The sequence below is a fragment of the Protomyctophum bolini genome, assembly GCF_963924005.1.
Source record: "Protomyctophum bolini genome assembly, chromosome: 8".
Lineage (NCBI taxonomy): Eukaryota > Metazoa > Chordata > Actinopteri > Myctophiformes > Myctophidae > Protomyctophum > Protomyctophum bolini.
The window spans coordinates 35,538,562-35,556,531 of NC_137869.1; the positions used below are offsets into that span (position 1 = coordinate 35,538,562).

Sequence of the window (17,970 nt, forward strand, 5' to 3'; positions counted from 1 at the left end):
ATTTGCATTATTTGTGATATCAAACAAAATAAATAATCTACCAACTATATTTCTTGTACATTATCAAGCGCAGCCATAGATGTAAATAGTGTAAATGCTCCACTGTTCATGTAGGTTTCCACAGAAAGATAAGATAAGCTTTATTGATCCCCAAGGGGGAAATTAAGGTGGCATGGTAGCATGAGCACAGCGAAACACAGAACAGGTAAAAAGTGAGAGCCAATAGAAAACGATAGAGATAGAATAAAATGAGGCTACCTTATGTAAGACTGGTCTAACGATCTAGCACGCTTTTCCTCAACAAGTAACAGCCAACATTGTCATGTCAGCTGCCCCGCCGGCATTGGACCCTATGCATCATTATCACCGTGTATTTTCATGTGTGAGTGTGACTGACCGCTGAAAAAATACTGACATCGACCGGTTTTGTGGAACGTTGCAATATTATCCTATGACAAGCCTATTTATTGATGTTAAGCATAACAAATTGGTCTGCATTGTCCAATATGTTTGACAGTCTCTCAAGGCCTGAAAATAATGTTGTGTCAAAGTTTCTTTAAATGGAGAAATAATACCATTATAATATGCTTAACTCATCATAAACATTAGGGGGAGGCAAACAATATAGGGTGTGTAAGAAATTATTATTCAATTTTAGCTACATCCTGTAGCCTATCTTTGACAAGAAAGACATAGGATTTTGGTGAAAGAGATGCACCTGCACAAAAGCGCAGTCAATGGCGTGACGCATGTGTTGTTAACGACCGACTTGTTTTTGTGACCCGAGAAGGACAGAGTACACACATGGCCTAGTTGCAAGATGGCTTGGAATGGGAAATATCGAATAACCTCCCTCTCTTCCATTTAGAAGTGCATTCTGCAGCATGGCATTCTGCCAACTTGGTGATGATGGAAGGAAGCTTCGAGGCTGGTGGCCAGCAGGTTAACCTTTTGAAGCATAATTTCCGTGTCTAGAGCTGTACTTATATGGAAATATAAGTATAATATGGAAGCAAAGATATGAGTTAAAAACGGAAATGGAAGTAATGGTGGTATAAGGGCTAGGGTGACACAGATGCGTTTCAGGTTTTAATGAAGGAGTGCATTCTGAAGCATGGCATTCTGCCAACTTGGTGATGGAAGCTTCAGGGCTGGTGGCCAGCAGGTTAACTTTTTGAAGCATAATTTCTCCAGAGCTAGGCTTACTCGTCTAACAATAATCAGCCATTTCATTTTCGTTCAGCAAAGTATGTGGATGTGCACAGACATAGGCCTTTTATTTAACCTTTATTTAACCAGTAAAAACTGGAGACTGCGTCTCAATGTGGCCTATTGCCTACACTTTTCATCAAATAGTGTGTGTGTGTGTGTGTGTGTGTGTGTGTGTGTGTGTGTGTGTGTGTGTGTGTACACGTTCAGATAATTTCTGACACTGCGGGAATGATTTATTGTACAAAAATCATTCCTGCAGTGTCAGAAATTATCTCTAAAATATGTCTAAAACATTTTATAATCTCCCAATAAGCCAAGAAGAACCTGCACCCCAAATTACTCAAATGTGCTACAGTCTATAATCGTTTACTATAGTCGTACAAAAACATAATACCATAAGATGTCACCGTTTGAAACATGATACGTCGCATGATAAAGGTGGAGGTGGAAAAACGTCGCTAAAAATCCGAAAATCACACTCTGTGTGTAGGGACCTTGAGTCTGTCATACCAGCTCTATTAGCCAGCTTCCTTGTGTTCTGACGGCTGTACCCTGGGTAGGCCACCCAGCCTGGCAGAGATCTCTTTTCCTAGATCTATAGAGATCTATAGCGTGACATCATCATCATCATCATCATCAATTCATCATCATACCCGGAAGTTATGCTACTTTCTGGCCTTGACAGCCCATCCACCCATCCAAATGGAAAAGTCCTATCTGATTGCATTAAACAATGTTAAACGACGTTAAACATAGACCGCATACCCCAACATCCATAGACTAGGAGGCAGACATGCTTTTATCCATTCTTTTGTGCATTTCAATTACACAATAATTCAGCCCACAATGAACTTATCTGTAATAAATATAATTACATTGAATAAAAAACATTTATTTACGTTCCAGGTTTTCAACTGACACAGCAGTTTGTTGGAAACAAGCATTTCACATGCGGGTTAGCTTGTGCATAATTACGCATTTACTGCCATTTTTTTGTTCAGCTTGAGGGATTGGTGTCAAAATGTAATCGACAAGCATGATATAGTAAAGGGGGGCTGGTGTGACATCTTTCTGGGTGTGCCTCAGATCCGCCAGCTAAAATCCTGAAAATACCACAAAGTGCACGTCTGGCTTCGCTATACACGGACTGACCTGGTCCACACATCACGGACCTCGTTGGCACGAGTTATGTTATGTCACTTTTCCATACATAGTACCGCCTCTACTCTTCTTTACTCAGTTTACTTTAGGGCATTCACTTCTAGTCATTTTGACTAGTTGACTAGTTGCCTAGTTTACTAGGTCTAGTTGTCTAGTTGTTTAACTACTTTTAAATAAATATTTGTACAAAAACTGTGTACATTGGTGACTATAACTATAATCTACCTGATCTTGAGGCCTACCAAAAAATTATCTTATCAACTAGTCAACTAGTACCAGCAAGGTCGACTAGTGGATTTACTAGTGGACTAGTTGAATAGTCGACTAGTTGCTTAAAGCCCTAGTTTACTTTGGTTTTCCACTCATTGGACTCCCTCTTACTACCTCCTCCCCCTGGAGATAGCAACACCCATGAAAACTGTCCTGGCTGTCTCCACTTTAAAATAACAGCCCATCAAAACACATTTCTGGGAAGATTAAAGCAAGAATTAGGCCATGCCGTTGCTCAACATTGATTCATTTCTAGTTCAAACATGTTTTAAAAGAGCACAACAACACACTGAGGACTACATAAATGCAAGAAAATTGTTCTATCAATTCAGTATCCATTCTGCAAACAGCTAACATAGACCAACACAGTCCAGTCTAATCTCACTGAGGTCGTTTGTTGTTGTTTAAACCGCCTTTCTAAAGCTCCCAAGACCTTCCAAAAACAACCCCTTTACACAAGCAGATACACGGCGTACACACAGCTTCTGATGTAACCTTTGTGTTCCAACTCAAAAAGAATTATTCTGTAAATGGCATTTCTGTGTAAAGATTGACACCAAATGATTGAAGGGCTTTTCAGACGGGAAGCGACTGACACGCATAATAATTCATTTTCATTGAGAGGCGAGCAGGCATATAGGGAGACACGGGCAATCTGACAGGCGAAGCCACAAGCTGGTGCACTACCGTTAAACTGTCAAGTTGGTTGTGGAGGTCGCTTCACGCACACACCTGCCAACTGGGTTGTGGTCAACATGCGACACGCAGATCAGGCCTGTTACAATTATTACACAATTGCAATTACTTTTCTCATAATCGTCATAAATCTACAAAAGCATTTTTTGTATATTCTTGATTACGAAGCCTAAATGGAAAACATGTAATTTGCTATTCATGTTCCAATGTTCAATGTCCAAAAATACAATTAAATCGTTAATCGCAATTATTTGTGTGACAATAAATGGTCATCTTAAATTTTGTAATCGTGAAAACAGGACAAAGATTTGACACAGCTGAAGCAGGGCCGTTTACTTAGTTGTGGAGCGATTGCCTGTATATTCCCATCTCCATCAGAAGAAGCGCAGTGCAACTCCGCTGATCCAAGCAAGAATGTAGGCGCTGTGTCGCTTCCCGTCTGTAAAGCCCGTTAGTAACGGAGGGGGTTGGTCATCATTGCAAAGCGTGCATAGGCCAAGTTGGCCAATTGGATGGAAATCCAAATGTCCAGTCAGTGTTTCCATAATTTAATCTCCCAAGAACAGATTCAGAGTGGCGCTACTGAATATGTCGGCAGGGGCACTCAGAACGTGTGTATACATTGTTGTTAGTGGGATTGAAATCATAGGCGACCCACCAGAAGAGGAGGGCTGAAGGCGGACCAAATGGGCGGCCAACATCCGGATATGCACTTTCTATTGGGTGGTGGCCCCAGAGGCAAATTCAAATGGAAACAAACAGCAGAGGGCACTGTTTTTTCTGATGGGTTCCCAGATTGTCCATATTTACAATCTCCCCCCCCCCCCCCCCCCCCCAGAGCTACATTTGTACGTTTTTATCTGTGTCTGCCACGTAACATAATCAGGGTTTCCCATACTTCCCTTGAAGATTCTTTATATATTATTATTATTTTTTACATTTTTACATTTTATGTAAAAAAAATATGTTCAAAGCGGTAAATCTTGATATTTCCTAGTCTTAGCTTGAATTGGTCTTACAGTATTCTGACTAGAGTGGGACCTTATCCTGCAGGAATGACGTAAGAATGTCCCTCTCACCTTCCAATTCTCAACCAGTCTTATGTTATGATTATCATCAACAAACAGCCAACGTAAACCAAATCTCACAACAGGCAGATTCTTCAGTGGGCCACATTAAATGCTGCCAGCCTGCCACCCTTCTACGAGATGTAAAACAAAAGTTCTAAAAAGGTTATAAAACAGGGAGTTTATAACCCCACACGCTTATCACTCAAAAACCACCATAATAATCTCCAATCATACATTGCTTCTGTATCAATAACATGTTAAAACCACAAATCCAAAAAGGTTTTCCACATCAAGTTCATCTTTTTAATACAAGCCTAAACGAGGCCATATGGAACAAGCCTATAACCAAAGCCTTGGGTCGTTCGGATTTAACACTGTATTACAGACAAACACATGGCTCTCTTTGAAGCAGTGCTGGGCTTTGGCTACGCCTGCACCACCAGTGTAGTGCAATGATCCCATGACATTTAGCCAGAGCTAAATGGAGCTTTCACTCTCTTATGAAGCACACACAGGCTTGAGGTTCAGAGAGACGCTGCCCAGGGCTCCCTGCCTGCCTGGGATATATAGGCTAGTAATACCTAGTTGACTGCCAGGCAAACAATAAAACATATACATCAAGAATAAGATAATAAAACTAAGACAATAAGAAACCTCAAACACGTTAAATGAACTCGTTGACTGCCAGACAAACAATAAAACATATACATCAAGAATAAGATAAGAAAACTAAGAGAATAAGAAAACTTAAACACATTAAATTAACACATTAATTCCTTTGCTGCCCCTAGTGTTAGCATGGTTGTACTGCCCCACTCAACAAGCTCTATGGATGTTGTTGTCCTTCCGGGTTAAACAGGAATGTTCCGGAAGTGGAACGACACCACACAACACAGCCCACAGCCTTTAGCTATAGCAGAACAACCTGATGCACATTGCGATACAAAATCACAAATGATTTACGATCGTCGGGTGCTCTCTAACCTTTGGAGATACGGTGCTTTGAAAATCGGGTTATGATAGAGGCTCAACGGAGCTGGATTTAGAAATCGCATCGCTGGTGGTGAAGGAGGAGGGCTATTCTACCCCGGAGCAATGCTAAAAGGTCAACAAACGGTCGGCGCATTCATATATGGATTAAACATCTTATAAGCGTAGCTGGCATAGATAGCTCCCAATAGCCTAGCTACGTTTATAAGCGTAGATGGCAAGAAAATAATTAAGACATTAATAATAATGAACAAAGTACACCTATGACAGGAAAGGGACATATTTTGTTCTTTTTCACATGTGTGAGAACCAGGGTTACACAATTAAGTAACCTAATGTTATCAAGAATTGAGATTTCAAACACCGTCAGGCTAACTGCTGTCATTATGACAGCCGTTGTTGACTGGTGGAGTAAACGTGACAGGGGGGTCAGGACAGATCCCTGAGGTGAGTCCGTGATAGAGAACAACAATTAATCTCACATGTGAGAAACTCAGCATGTAGGGGTGGCCAGGGGGATGAGCAAGCCAATTACAAAATTCAATTCATCCAAGGTAAAATGAGCCAAGCCACTTATGTGGGTGTTTTAGCACTAATGGCAGTAAACAACAACAAAACCCAACCACAAGTATTTTTAAATACTGTGTTAACTTCCTGTTGATTTGTCAATTTGTATTAGGAAGAAAACCCGCCGGACCGGATCGGTGGATCCGGATCTTCAAATAGTAAAATCAACAGGACGTTAACATTTTTCTAAAAAACAAAAAGAAAAAACACATGAATTTGGGTGATGCTCTATATTGTCTGAATCAACTTTGTTTGTGTTTGTTTATGCACTAAAAGAGTGACTAAAAGAGCGTACAATGGAGCATATTTTGAATTATCAATTTCTAATCACTGGAGAATTTTTAAGGAATTTAAAGTACAGTACTACTCAAGTAAATGTACTTAAGTTACTTTCCTCTACTGACTACAGGCCTGTAAACATCAAAGCCTCGTAGTGGCTGCAGTAGGGGCCTGGGGGAGGGGCGCTGCATGAGCAACCGGAGCATTCTTTAGAATGTTGAACTTGACCCCTGGGGTAGCCCCACACACCACATGACGGCTGTCAACTCTCTCACTCTCTGCGTGTGTGCATGTGCGTGTGACTGCGCGCGCGCGTGTGTGTGTGTGTGTGTGTGTGTGTGTGTGTGTGTGTGTGTGTGTGTGTGTGTGTGTGTGTGTGTGTGTGTGTGTAAACGTGCGCGCACATACACACACACACACACACACACACACAGGACCTTATTGTACTGTTAGATCATCTAGATCTTTTACAAAAAATATGTACCCTTTCTAAATGAATAAAATAATACAAATATCAATCAAGGGTTAGGGTTTGTATTTGAATATCTAAATTGTTTGTACAGACACAGAGATACATGCCAGATGCTGGCAGCGATGATGTTTATTTATTTTATTTAGCACCTTTCGAGCTAGTAAAAACAGAAATCACCACAGCCCATCGACAGGGTTGGTGCCCCTTCAACAACGCCCTTGAGGCAGTTTTATTCCCCCGTCCCCCGTCTCCTGGCCGACTCACTGCGTTACGTGATTTGTTTCGTCACTTCGCTACTCAGTCTGGCCTGCCCATAGGCTTATAAATAAATAGAGACGTCGCCGAGAGGAAACACTGAAGCGGAATGGACATGGCGGCCGAAAGTAGGCACTGCAGCTCGAGCGGCTGGGCCCCGTATGGGTGCGTACGTGACGCACGAGCACGCACGCACGACTCGCGGTGCTCGTTCATGCTTTCAGGCCAAGCGTGTTCACGAGAGCTCCGTTGAATTTAATACAATTCTATGACGTAGTGACAAAACAAATCACGGAACGCAGCGAATCAGGCTGGACACCAGGCTACTCTCCTGGTGGTCAGACTCCGAAATGTAGCTAGCTGTTGTTGACAAGAGAGGATATATAATTTCCATTGAACTGTGTGTAATACGCAATATTCCCCTACTGTAAACGCAAGGAAATGCTTTCATTATACAGATGAACCTAAATTACCATTTTTAATTATGATATTAAGTGAAATTGAGAACCGTGAAATAAAACTTCTTATTAGCACGGTCAAGCAACAGAATTGACTGAAATAGCATCTTCTGCTCGTCTCTGAAATCGGTAAAAAATAAAAGCTTGAAGCAAATTCCGTACGGGACATAAAACGGAAGGAGGGGTTTCACGTACACCGAAGATTACAGAGGACTAAACAAAATTACGGACGGAACATAAAGCATGGAAACGAGGCGTCCGTCAATAGTTAGGCTGCGTGTTTTTAAATAATAGCGCTCCGGTGTTTATAGCTTCTCTTTTTTGCAACTTTCTCCAAGGCATAATTTCTTGAAGATTGGCCTTCTGCAGCACCTTTCAACGCCATCCAGCTAGCTGAGAAGCTCTCAGCGACCTGGATCACTGGACACCGAAAAAGCTAAAATTTTCATGAATGTGGAACAAAATGCAATGACAATGATTGTAGATCTGCTATTATAGTATGGGTCCAAGGCAAATAAATGTCTAATCTCTCTTTTGGGTCTTGATTCCGAACTAAAATGTTTAGGAACCTGGATTACAGATCACCTCACCAGCAGACAACAGTGCAGCGGACTGTAGGCGGGAAGCACCCTATGATCCGACGGACCATTGCTCCGAAGGAGCATTGGTCCGAGGTGCGCTGGGGGTCGGGAGAGGGTGGGTGGTTAGGTTTAGGTGTCTGCCCCGGGGGAGGTTAGGGTTAGGGTGAGGGTTTGAGGTAGGTTGTCGATCGGACCAATGGACCGTCGGCATATTGACGCGGACCCCTGTAGGCCAGGGCAGCCTGTCAGATGTGCTGGTAAGCAACCACAGCACTCCCCAAGGAACCATGCTGTCACCTTTCCTGTTCACTGGCGTCTACACCTGACCTGCCTTCCACTTCAACTCGAGTGACACCTACAGAAGTTCCCCAAAGACTCCTCCATTGTAAGGCTGCACGGTGAGTGCCTTTCACACAAGCGGTAACATGGAAGTTTTGTTTTCCAGAAGTCGGGATTGCGAATGTCCGACTCACACTCAAGACCACCTGCCATTCAAAGAACGGCCTTGTCGCTGCCAGCTCTTTTCTGGATATTTTTTAGGCTTAATGTTTGTTTTTAGTTCAATATCTGTTTTAAAAACGCCATTGACAATGAAGAGGAATTTGTTTTGACACCGTTTGTTTTACATCATCATTACATCACCTAATCATAGCAACATGAGTTAGACTTTAATATATTAACACCCCTCACTTCACACGGGTGTGATTTTTTTATTAGCGTTTGAGTTGGAAATATTCAACGATCTCCGTGATTGGAATCGAACTGGATGTAAAGCTGGTTGCAGAGGGGAGGGGGTGGTTGCGGAGTTGGGGATATAAGGACGATGCTGGATGCTATCCTGGTGCTTTCCATCTAGGCCAAATCGATCTATTTTGATAAACAAAACTGAAAAAACAAGGCCCTAGATTCTAGGGCCTTGTTTTTTCAGTTTTGTTTATCAAAATAGATCGATAAACGTCAAGATCTGCATTGTGTGTTACCAACTGTTCTTGTCTGAATCGTGAAGGGATTCTGGAGCACTTGCAGATACACTAACACTACTAGGATGTACATTGCCAAACTGAAACAGATGGCTGTAAGGATCACTCAGGCGACAGATTGAATATTCATCCAGATATACTCATTATCATATTCAATGATGATACTTAGAGCATACACATAGCCATTCTTATTCTTTGTTGGATAACAAATTAAAGGAAAAACAAAACATAAGTGTCTTATTTTGCACCCAGTGCAATTCAGCGAAGAAACACAGCAAAGGCTCTAAGTATCTTAGTAAGGTGTTGGGTCAGAGTCACCACAAGCCACCAGGACAGCTTCAATCGACCATACATACGTACGTACATGATCTAGGCCTGTAAATCGAAAATAAAGTATATTCCATTATTTGTTTTGATGGTGGTGGACAGGACTGTCCAACACATCAAGATTCCAAAATATCTGCCCGGTGTCGAGTCAGTCGGACCGATTGTCCAGAACCGCCCGGGCAGAGCCTCTGGACAGAGCCCCTTGCCCATGCTCCATATATAGAGCTGGCCTGTTCTGACATCACAACACTCAGTCAGATACAGAAATCTCCATATATGGGCATAAAATAGACACAGAGAAATGGGTGGAACTGCTACTCCATATTTGGAGCTGGCTTGTTCTGACATTATTCTGACATCTGCATAGACTCTTGGGAATGGCTGACAAAGAACTCCATATACAGTATGGGCAAAAAAGGGAAACAAAGGGACATAACGGGTGGGGAATGCATTTCCAACACCGCTCTAGTAATCATAATTCAGTGACCCACCCTTGCACACCGGACGAGACCCATATGTACAGACTACAAAGGGTGAGCAGTGCACTCAGAATAACTGCAGTTAACATGTGAACACAGGAAAAAACAGGAAAATGTCCAGCACAGAAAAAAAACAGAGAAGATTGTGTGCACATCTCAATGCCTATATTTAAGTCAGGTGCTGGATGTCAGGCATCAAGGCAAACATCAAGGAAGAGAAAGAACATCCACACACTCGTTTCTAGAGCTCCGAGACTTACTTTATTTAGAGGCAACAAGTGCCCTAGCAATAGAGCGCGTCGCAGTCCCGTCCCCGACGAGGCCCGGAAAATTTCGCCATTCATTTTCCCCCATAGACTTTTCAAAAAGTATTTATTTAAAGACGTTTACGCCACGGACAAAGCCAACTCAGGTTGTGACAAATCAAGACAATAAACTCAATGTTTTGGGCTGAACAAATAATTAGAAAGAAGAAGAAATAAATCACACCCATGTGAAGTGGGCGCTAATATATTAAAGTCTAACTTTTTGTTTTGTTTTTCTTCTTACTAATTATTTGATCAGCCCAAAACATTTGTCATGATTTGTCACGAGCCCAGTTGGCTTTTTCCGCGCCGTAAATGTCTTTAAATAAAGACGTTCGCTCTATAAAGAAAACAAGTGCATCCGTGTCACCTTGACTGACAGGCTGGCCAGCCAATCATGAAACGGTCACGACTACATTACCACTACTGCCACCTGTAAAAATTCACCAGACCCCCTTCAGACCTTTGTGCATGTGTACTGGCCATGGAGAATTTGATAATGGATGACTCATCTGATTAGATCACTTTTTTCTCACATATATCTGTAGACCAGTGCCTAATATGATTCTTACACCACTGAACTCTGAAATGTATGTGCATTCGGACAGACTTACGGACTAGGTCGGGGAGTGGCTTATTGTCGGTATCAGTCCATGTTACCATGTGCTAGACCCCTGGGAGATCATGGATTGATGAGGTGGAGTGCCAGCCACACCTACCATCAGCTCCCAGTACTTCCTGATCGACTTGCCACACACAAGCCGTGCTACTCATAAGCTGAGTTGGCGGTGCCTGGGATCAAACCCATGAACTTGTGGTCCAAAGACGAGAGCTCTACCAACTAAGCTGCCTGTGATTTGAAGTTTAATACTTTTTCATTTGGGCATGATATGTCAGACAAACCAGAGGAACAATATTGCACTAAATGCTAAAATATAACAGGAATTGGATCATTGCTTGTGCTTTAGACAGATGCTATCGTTTATCTCTTCCTCAGGGCACTACTTTGCATTCTCTGCACTCTATTGAGGTGCCTATTTACCTTGTTGTTTATTGACTAGAGATCGTACTTACTTATTCTGATTTCTTACAAGAATTTCACTTTGGATAAGAGCATCTGCTAAAATGCCAACATAAATAGATTCTACTCCCCCTAAAAAATGTGCATGTGTGCCAATGAACAGTCTCGCGCCTCTTTGTCATGTGGAGGGCAGATATGACCATAATGGACTGTAGATTGTAAAGTGCAATAACCCTGACGGGCAGGCTGATAATGCAACACAAATCCAATGACATCACATGCCCATATATGGAGACAGAGATCCCTTACAACAGAGAGAGGGTTGAGAACGGGAGGCGGTGGGTTCGAGGGAGAAGTAGTACATACTAGAGAGGGGAGAGGATAAGGAGGGAGAGACAGACTTGCATATGACGTCAGACCACCAGTGTACCCTCAACGAGAGAGAGAAAGGGGGAAGGAGGGAGAGAGAGAGAGCCTATTTCACCAACAGATTGTTAATGCTGGGTACCATGACCTGAACGCGCTTATCGGCGCGCAATATCCCCGACAACAGCAGTCAAACCGATCACGCAGCATGCATGCATGCATGAAGCACATTTTCTGTCTGTCGTATGTTAAAGAGCCCTGGTGGCCACACAGGTATACCCAACCCATATATGGACTGGACATGCCCAACCTGTCATCACATTAATTAATATACATTATGTTCCTTCATATACTGTGTCTATTATTTTTTTATTTATTGATAAACTATTGTGTTTGCCGTTTGCTCTATACCCTGCCAGCAGCTCAGTAGTTAGGGTTTTATTTGTATTATTCATTTTAATTCTTACTTGGATCGGATTGGTTCTCGGCTCTTACTTGTGTGTTTAATTCTCACGTGTTCTCCTGCTATGACATTATGACACCTGAATTTCCCTCTAGGAATCAATAAGGTTTTATCTTATCGGACTGTTAAGTAAAGTGTGCCAAAGGTGGCTGTTATCAGTCATAGACAGAGACATGGTACATGGGAATATAGAGAGACAAGTAAAAGGTTAACCATGCGTCCAAAATACTCTAGTCTACACTTGTCTGGAGTGAATCAGAGGGCGGGGGGGAATCATCGGAGCAAGCGTGTTACTTTTGGGGCTATGTTGGCAAAGTGCTCTCTAGGGATGCACCGAATGGTAAATTCTTAGCCGGAACGAAATGCAGTAAACAGTTGGCACGAAAACCAAATAGCTGAATATGATTACTTTGTCGGAGAGCTACCTACAGGAATGTGTGCGCGGCTGCGCGCCACGCTTGAAGCCGCATTTTGATCATGCCATCGCAACAAAATGGCGGGTTCCGAAGGTTAACCCCGTTTCTTTGACTATTCGGTTTCAGCTTTAAAATCAACCGAACCGAATATCGAATATGCATTTATTTGCCACTAATCGGCTGAATAGTTTCGGTGGACTAATGTGCGGTGCATCCCTAGTGCTGACATAGTAACAAAGGCACACTTTGCTTGAATAAAGTTGACACAGATTTGACAGAAATTAAATTTGTAGACACGGATGTTGGAATGTGTTGAAAACACGGGGCTCATTTTATGAGTTCTATAATAATACAAAACAACAATTAATTAACTTTTTTCATTTGGATGAAACGTCATTTTCGTCACAGCCGTGCAACGAAAGTATAAATGAGCTGCAATTCAGACAGCTGGAACACACCATCTGCATTTCACTCCACGTCTCTCCTGCTCTGGTCCCCTCCCTCCCTTCCCCCACACTTCCAATCCTACAACGCTGACGAGCACTGCTTACATAACTGTACTACTACTACACACTTCTCTCTCTCTCCCTGTCCCTCTCACTGATTTGGGATGTCTGATTGATCAACGTGCGCAGTGTAGATAACGTGAATCGCCTTCCTCCTGCATAACTAAACCAGAAAACCCCCAATAGTGTTCAGAGGTTAACATCGAGCTTTACTCTAGTCTGGACATGACATATCTTAGATGTAGACGACTGGAATGGAGTGTAAAAAAAAGAATGCACAGCATTCAGAAACAAATGAGCCAATCTCATATCCTTGCTGGGTTTTTTTTATGAACTAAATTAAACACATCTACAGGACATCTTCATATTCCAATTACATTACAAATTCACAACGTGTATCAGAATCAGAAATGCAGATACAACTTTTCCAATTGTAGTTTCCGAGTATAGGCCCTCATTTATCAAGTGTGTATATTCTGCCTTAAATTCGAGGGTGGGTTTTTGGCATACGCCCAAACCAAACGTGGCATTCATGAAGTGAGCCTATACAGCCGATCCTAGCGTATACTGTATTTAGTCGGAGCTCTGATAAATGTCATGGCTGAAACCTACCGTCATTTAAATAACACGCCCTTAAATATTCTCGAAACACCCCGATTTTACGACATGAATAACCATAATACGACCAAACAACTTAGGGAAAGCAACAAATCATAGTTATATGATGAAAAGCCAATAAAAAATGAGTTTCCCCCACTCTGCAGTCGGCACCCCCCCCCCCCCCCCCCCCGGAACGGAAACCTAAACCATGAATTAAATAATAAATAGCTATACCCGTCTACCTACGTTGTTGAATAACACCAATCACATCGTCATAATTGGAGTAAGTTTAGACACGCACAGCCCTGGCACGGCTGCACACGCACACTGCTGTTTTGCAAAATAAAGTCGAGTCCTGACTCCTGCATCTCCTCCTGTCTGACCTGTCCTGTCCGTCACTGTGGTCCGTCACATCACACGGTTGACACCACGTTTATGACAGATAGATAGGCTGCAGTGGCTGGGGTTGTCAATTATATTAATGTTTATGGAATTACTGATTATGCGTAAACATTAATGGGGGCTGGTGTGTGGTGGGGTTACCCATCTACTGTATCTCCTGTGTGTGTGTGTGTGTGTGTGTGTGTGTGTGTGTGTGTGTGTGTGTGTGTGTGTGTGTGTGTGTGCGTGCGTGCGTGCGTGCGTGCGTGGGGTAAAGCTGCAAGACTCACAAATCCTGTTTTGTTTTCTAAATGAAGGTGTTGTAGTTGTCATAACAAACCAAATAAATGTATTCATAACAGAAATATCTCTGCATTTACTTCTCTATGGCATCAACATTCAGGGTCTACCTTCTACTGACATGACCGTGAGGACTTTTACTTATCATGGAAAGCAAGCTTTCTGGTACTGTCTGGATCTGGATGTCATCTTGAATGAGATTAAAAATGGAGTAGTCCTGTAATAAAAATCAGCTGTGTTTGGAGGAACGTGCAGCAATGGGAATCAAATAGGTGAATGAAATCAAGGTTCTTTCGTGCACGTTTTCGTTCAAAGGAAGTATTCAAATTGTCTTTTTATGGACTTTTGATATCAATTTTTCTTTTTTTACTTTTCCCATTGTTTTGGCATCTATTGTTAGGTATGCCCATATGATGACCACGGATATGCTCTGAAAGTGTGGAAAAACTTATTTTTCATTTCACTACATCTTTAACCAAGACATGGTCCCTTCTCCTCCATTGTTTACAAACATTACAACTTCTTGAAGCCTCAAAGTGCTTGTGTTTAGTTAGGCTAAGGTTTGGGACAACATGAAAATCGTCATTATTGTGGCCAAAATGATTGCGCGATATTAAAAAAATGCTTAAAACTCTTAAAATACGTCAACGTGGCATTCATCAACTGATCCTATACAGCCGATCCTAGCGAATATATGGTCGGAGCTTTGATAAATGTCACGGCTGAAACCTACCATCATTTAATTAACACACACTTAAATATTCTCGAAATGCCCCGATTTTACAACATGAATAACCGGAATACGACCAAACAACATATGGAAAGCATAGTTATATAATGAAAAGCCAATAAAAATGAGTTGTAAAACTCTTAAAATGTCATTTTAGTTAACCACCCCAGAATCCATATTGTGGGGGCTGGCGGACTAACTCAGGTCCAGAGTATGACAGACAATTTCACAATAAATATAAATCTCTGACTATTGTGAGCCATTGTTTAGCAGACCAGTTAGTTAGTAGTAAATACTAGGTTAAAAATCAACAATGCCACAGTGATTAATAGGTTTAATATGATCCAAGTAATTAGTGAGATGAACCTAACATAACAGCAACCTAATATCTGAAGACACAGAGTAAGAGAAGTTAAAGGAGCAATATGTCCTGTTGCTTTGTGCATTAGTCTTAACCTTAGGTTTGCTCTCCTATATGGAACCGATAAGGATATACAGCACACAGTATGAACAGCACAAAGCCAGGCATTCTCCAACAACAATCACTGAGAGAATCTAACATTAATAACCTCACACAATGTAGTATTTACTATTTATGCCCAACTTTGTACATTTTAAAATATGTCAATTGTTTTCTGTGAACCATACACTGTGTTGCACTTCTGCAGTAGTAGTAGTAGTATATATATATATATATATATATATATATACACACACACACACACACACACACACACACACACACACACACACACACACGCATGCTATATAAATAAAGTTTGATTTAACCATAATTAAAACTGTTTCCATGCAGGCCAACTTTTCTAATGAGACTGAAATAGGAACAACATAACCAATATTCATCATATCTTCAGCCTGCTTTCACATAGTTAACCAAATAATTGTCTTATCTTTGACTGGTACACTATGTCAATGAGTTGAGCCAAGGTTGGCAAGTGTGTGTGTGTGTGTGTGTGTGTGTGTGTGTGTGTGTGTGTGTGTGTGTGTGTGTGTGTGCCCCTCCCCCACAGCCAGCTGCATGGCACACTGGTAAGCTTTGATTCAGGTAGTGGCATAATGTACAAAACAAAAACAACAACAAAAGAATAATATGATTGTGTTTATTCACCATAACTTTACAAATAAACCTGTTTAATAAAGCTATGTTATGTTGTTATGCTAATTAGAAGAGAGGTGAAAGTAGACGGCTATATGTTCATTTGCACACTTATCTATAAACAGCTATGCTGTAAAATATATTATAAATAGTTACAAATAAAAAGTGTATTGGGTATAATGTAAATGTATAGAATTATATCCACTGATCATACAGTCAGCAATGACCCGCGTAGAACATGAAAAAGTACCGATAGTACTAGTACAAATACACTTGACAACTAAGTTGTAGGAGTGAAGTACACACACAAACACACGCCACACACACATACTCACTGCCGCGCGCGCACACACACGCGTCCATGCCTGGCGCGCGCGCACTCACGCGCTGACGCTGCCCATCCCCCACATCTGAAGAAAACATCAAAATAAACGCACTAAACGTCGCAATAATCGGCCCAGGCCGTCAACACGTGATGATATTTCACTAATGCACACGGGGGCATGATTTATAATCGCTATTATCAAGTAAAAATACAAGAAACAGCTTACCGGAGGTTCCAAATCACACAAGGGGTGCCTTCTCTTCTGTGCTCCTAATATGGAATCTCCTCCTCACACCGCTGTTTTCTAACTGCAATTTAGCCTCCGAAAAGCGTTATAACGGCCGTCCGACCTGGCAACCCGGTCCTTTAACTCCCCAATGACGGCTGTGTTTTGAAAACGCGGGCATATAAATTGATAAATCCCCTTAAAAATGAGCTGGAAGAGCAGTTGGGGTAGATTGTAGGGTTGCTCGCTAGTGGAGAAAGAGAGCCAAACGGTTCAGAAGAAGCCAACGGCTTCAGACTGAAACACAGTGGAGCTGACCCGGCAGGCGAAAATGAGGCAGGCCTGGGCATTTCTCTCTGCAGCTCTCATAGCCGAAGGAAAGACACTCTACTCTGGTCACATAAACATCAAAATGGGTGTCGCAGTATGAAAAAAGTACGATCAGGCTCGGTTGTACTTGTAACGCCTAATAATTCAACAATTAATTTTAGAATAATTAATTTATACTATTTCTCAGTTACTATAAATAAGACCATGTTTACTTATTAAGATAGTAGGCTAAAGGGCATTAAGCTTTATTATTATGCCCTAGCTTCATGGCTTTGGCAATCAGTTGTTTTTCATTGAAGCAAGTCCAACCATCTCTCCAGTGAAATATGCATAGGCTAATTGTCAGTGACAGTAGCAGACTGTTTTTGTTAGTGTGGTGGGGCAGGGGAGGTATTTCACAGGAGGCTAAATTTGACAATGTACTACGTAGCCTATTAGGCAGGAGCAGAGGTGGAAATAAAATGTACTCAAAACAAAGTATAGGCTATAGCCTAATGCTTTGTTTTGATACACCTTCAACAAACAATACACCTTCAACAAACAAAGCACTGGAAAAATTTAAACATTTGCACATCCTTTTTATATGGCATGCACAGTGCACATGCCATATAAACACACACACACATACATGCATGCACGAGCGCACACACAGTCACACACAGTCTCTCACTAACAGGCACGCACACACACACACGCGGGCACGCACACAGCCACACACGCACACACACAGCCACCATTGAGGGGAAAATACACAAACAAAAGACCATGTGGATAGGTAGACTAATGGCTTTAAAACCTAAGGCACATGGATATATACAACTTAGTCAGCCTGTACCGTACATTCAGACACAGGGCAGAGACTTTACAGTAGGAGGTGTGTCCCTGGTTTAGCAAAACAAAATGGTTGGGAGTAATTTTAGAACAGCACTCATTTGAACACCATATTCTGCATTCTTGTTTGTGTTTAGGGAGGAAATGTGATTATATCACGGCGGTAGCAATTTTCTTGCTTTGGTGGCCCACCGCTGCTGAAACAGCAATCTCTAGAGTGAACTCTCCAGCTAGTGGCAGCTAGGGAGAGAAGAGA

General features: G+C 41.9%; 1 protein-coding gene across 1 annotated transcript in view; it reads right to left on the reverse strand.

Moving 5' to 3' along the window:
• Window positions 1–16,812, reverse strand: part of LOC308319815 (F-box-like/WD repeat-containing protein TBL1XR1) — a 53,871-nt gene extending 37,059 nt beyond the window's left edge. Inside the window, exon 1 of the mRNA XM_080770008.1 lies at window positions 16,554–16,812. The gene's annotated coding sequence lies outside the window, so the exon portion shown is untranslated. The remainder of the gene's footprint in view (window positions 1–16,553) is intronic.
• Window positions 16,813–17,970: the final 1,158 nt, after the last annotated feature.